Source organism: Anomaloglossus baeobatrachus, chromosome 2, assembly GCF_048569485.1.
Source record: "Anomaloglossus baeobatrachus isolate aAnoBae1 chromosome 2, aAnoBae1.hap1, whole genome shotgun sequence".
NCBI classification, from domain to species: domain Eukaryota; kingdom Metazoa; phylum Chordata; class Amphibia; order Anura; family Aromobatidae; genus Anomaloglossus; species Anomaloglossus baeobatrachus.
Genome location: NC_134354.1, coordinates 784,654,880 through 784,659,392, shown reverse-complemented (window position 1 = coordinate 784,659,392; position 4,513 = coordinate 784,654,880). Strand labels below are relative to the sequence as shown.

At 39.4% G+C, this 4,513-nt stretch overlaps 1 protein-coding gene across 2 annotated transcripts in view; it reads right to left on the bottom strand.

The window, feature by feature from the left end:
• The window catches only part of LOC142290743 (P2Y purinoceptor 2-like), a 73,524-nt gene extending 69,682 nt beyond the window's left edge, over positions 1 to 3,842 (bottom strand). Inside the window, exon 1 of one of the 2 annotated variants that reach the window (XM_075334731.1) lies at positions 3,706 to 3,842. The gene's annotated coding sequence lies outside the window, so the exon portion shown is untranslated. Of the gene's footprint in view, positions 1 to 407; positions 539 to 3,705 lie in introns of those variants that run through there. The other variant, XM_075334732.1, reaches the window with a different exon arrangement.
• Positions 3,843 to 4,513: the final 671 nt, after the last annotated feature.

The window sequence follows — 4,513 nt, the reverse complement described above, 5'->3', positions numbered from 1 at the left end:
AAATATAATAGTGCCATAGTGTGCATATATTATACTGCTATACAATTCCCACATACTACACGGATACTATACATGTATAACACCGCCATACAATGCCCTTGCATAACTGCATTCAGTGGATTGTATGATGCTGCCATACATTGAACTCATAACGCTGCCATACAGTCCCCCAATATTACTGACACATAGTGTCCATGTTATATCCTAGCCGGAGACAAGTTGCAGTGTACTATAAGTAGGTCCAAAAACAATGCGAATTTCCGAACTGCTATTTTGGCTCCTAATATAATTTAGCCGAGGTCCTGTGCAGAGTTTCTTTCCACTTCTGTAGATTGTATCTTTATGAGGACAATTTCTCCTGAATTTGCCAAACCCTCTTCATCCAATGCAAAGAAAAGAGCACATACCGATATACTGTACGTCCCGCAAATGGCTAAATCCACTGACTCGCCAACTCATGAATGTGCAGCACGACTACAAGTCTCAGCAAGCCTTAGCAGTCAGATACAGCCTACCCTAAGGGAAGTAAAGCGCACCTTTAAAAACCATCCAGGAGGAGGTATTGTGCGCATTAGTGAAAATGTTTCCGAAAATCAATGTTTATCAGTACATGCAAAATAATCTCTGGCTCTTGAGATTTCCAGCAATATAGTCACATTATTATTTAATACCTCAATAGTCTATAAAAGCATAAAAAAGAAACACAAGAAAAAAAAAACAATTAAAAACCACCACTACCACTGATGACTAATGCGGTTCCAGCTCTAAAATCATCTCATGACTACTAGGAAAATAATGGGATAATGCACAGAATTACAAAAGTGATTTTAGAGTCACAAGTGTGGACCTATTAAAAGTGAAAAGATTGTACATTACATGTACAACTCATATGTAAATTCACGTGTTGACCTCTCTTTTAATAATAGTATATCACCAGAGCACCAGGCCTCCTCCAGGCCTTGGAAGAATGAAAAATGTTAATAATAAATACATTAGCTTAGTTAGGCATGTATGTCGTGCCCATAGCGGTGCCATAAAGCTGATTGAAAAAAAATGTGTTTTGAAAAAAAAAATGTTGTGTGTCAACATATATTCAATAACTTCCAACAAAAACTCAGTCTGTTCTGGTTGATACTTGTTCTAGAAAGCACCATTTAGCTTGTATTCCTTGATTATAATGTATACAGACATATAGAGAAATTGTATCTACAGTCTCCAAGACTCAAAGTTTTCACTTTTATATTTTCAAAAATATCTTAATATTTTGATATCTATGAGCTGTTGCACAATACTGCTCATGTGCCGGGAAACAACAGGGCCATCAGGAAACTAAAAGGTCCTACACTAAAGGGAAGCATCAACTGTGCTGTGTCATAACACTGTTGATTAAAAGGGGTCAATACAAAGGCTGACAGATAAAGTGCTGGCAATGAAGAAGGTGGATAAAAAACTTCTAAGTTGCAAAATAAATTACGGTCCTGAATGGCGGGCCCAAAGCTTAGTGTGAACAGAGCCGCACTGAGCATGTGCGACCATCACTCCTCCAGAGAGGCATTAAAACAGTGCCCGAACATGCTAACTACTGCACCATTCCTAATGAATAAATTAGCTTAGTTAGGCTTGTATGTGGTGCCCATAGCGGTGCCATAAAGCTGATTGAAAAAAAAATGTGTTTCGAAAAAAAATGCTGTGTGTTTATATATATTCAATAACTTCCAAGAAAACATCAGTCTGTTCTGGTTGATTCTTGTTCTAGAAAGCACCATTTAGCTTGTAGTCCTTGACTGTGGTGTATGTAGCTATATAGAGAAATAATATCCAAAGTCTTCAGGACTCGAAGAATTTCACTTTTATATTTTCAAAAACATCTTCATTTATATGATATCTATGAGCTGTTGCACAATACTGCTCATGTGCTGGGAAATAACAGGACCAAGGGAAGCAGCAACTGTGGTGGGTCATAACACTGTTGATTAAAAGGGGTCAATCCAAAGGGTGACAGATAAAGTGCTGGCAAAGAAGGTGGATAATACACATGTAAGTTGCAAAATAAATAACATTTTGCAAAAGATCGCAGTGGGTCCTACTGCGGAAATACACATTGGTCCTAAATAGTGGGTCCAAAGCTTAATGTGAGTGGAGCCATACTGAGCATGTGCAACCAGCACTCCTATAGACAGTGATTGGAATGATGGCCGCACATGCTAACTATTGCACCATTCCTAATGAATAAATTAGTTTAGTTAGGCGTGTATGTCGTGCCCATAGCGGTTCCATAAAGCTGATTGAAAAAAATGTGTTTAAAAAAATGTTGTGTGTTCTGGTTGCTACTTGTTCTAGAAAGCACCATTTAGCTTGTATTCCTTGATTATAGTGTATGTAGACATATAGCAAAATGTCATCCAAAGTCAGAAACATTCACTGGTCTTCAATAGCGAGCCCAAAGCTTAGTGTGAATGGAACCGCACTGAGCATGTGTGACCATCACTATCATAGACAGTAATTGGAAATAAATAACATTTTATCAAAGATCGCAGAGGGTTCGACTGCGAAAATAAACATTGGTCCTGAATAGTGGGCCCAAAGCTTAGTGTGAGTGGAGCCATACTGAGCATGTGTGAAGATCACTCCTATAGACAGTGATTGGAATGATGGTCACACATGCTAACTATTGCACCATGCCAAATGAATAAATTAGCTTAGTTAGGCGTGTATGTTGTGCCCATAGCGGTTCCATAAAGCTAATTGAAAAAAAATGTGTTTAAATTTTTTTGTGTGTGTTCTGGTTGATACTTGTTCTAGAAAGCACCATTTAGCTTGTATTCCTTGATTATGGTGTATGTAGATATATAGAGAAATGCCATCCAAAGTCGGAAACATTCACTGGATTTAAATAGTGGGCCCAAAGCTTAGTGTTAATGGAACCGCACTAAGCATGTGCAACTATCACAATTATAGACAGTGATTGGAATAGTGGCCACACATGCTCACTATTGCACCATTCACAGGGGGAATTCAGACTTTTGTTCTTGAGATCTGTGAAGGTTCCAGTGGTCGGACCCCCAGCACGGTGAATTGGTGATTTGTATAGTTTATGAGACACCCTATTTGGAATCTGCTGTCCCTTTATCATATTTCTGATTTACGTTTTACGACATGACTGTGTCCGCACTCCTTTCCTATGTGTTGTACAGTGCGAGAATTCATCCGTTTGCGGTTTGTAAATCGGTATGTGCCCTTTTATTTGCCTTGTACAGGATCAACGTGGGTTTGGCACTTTCAAGAAATACTGTCCACATAAGATTCCAATCTACAATTATGGGAAGGTTCACTTAACAGAAATATATAATTCATCGGAGATACATGAGGATAGCGGTTTAAGTTGGATGGTCAGGCACCATTAATTTTCCTTAATTGAATTTCAATGGATTTTTACTTCTTTTTAAGCTTATTTTTTCTGCTTTTATGCATGAAATATTAATGGGACTATATTGTAGGATGTATCCAGAGTGTTTTACCTTTCTTGTAAATTGTAAATGGAATGTAACATTAATATCCCACATGAAATATACACCTAATATACACCGAAACAATCTATGTTCTTAAAGAAGCTGAAAATAATCCCAAACATTCCACAAGAAGAACCAACACCCCCAACCCAAAGTCTATCAGAGACCCTCACACATACACAAGGCACAGACTTACCCCAGAAAGGTCCAGCCAGGGGTGCAAACTCTAATCCCAGACTTCAGGAGACTACATGTCTTCCCAGGAAAGTGTCCCTGAGCCCTGGATACAAAGTCTACAGCAGAAGCATGGACTGAGCTCAGCACTGCCTCATCCCCTCCTCTCACTACAATGAATACCTAGTAAAAGAGGTGGGTGGGAAGAAGAGAAGCTGGGAGTGACTGGGCGAGACTGGAGGCATGCAACACAGCACTGAGCACACTGACACCGCACACAGCACCGAGCACACTGACACCGCACACAGTACTGAGTACAATGACATTGCACACAGCACTGAGCACAATGACACCGCACACGGCACTGACCACACTGACACTGCACACAGCACCGAGCACACTGACACCGCACACAGCACCCAATGACACCGCACACAGCCCCACACATAGTCAGCAAGGGGCAAGGAGCGAGATAGGGACAATCAAGATCGCAAGACAATGTCAGTCCCAGATCTAAGATATAGGATCAAAAGTACAAGAACTGCTGGGAATGTGAATATTCTCCCCAAAGGATATAATACTGCTCTTATACAAAAATATAACTACTATAATACTGCCCCCTATGTACAAGAATATAACTACTATAATACTGCCCCCATGTACAAGAATACAACTACTATAATACTGCTCCTATGTACAGGAATATAACTACTATAATACTGCCCTCTATGTACAAGAATATAACTACTATAATACTGCCCCCTATGTACAAGAATATAACTACTATAATACTACCCCTATGTACAAGAATATAACTACTATAATACTGC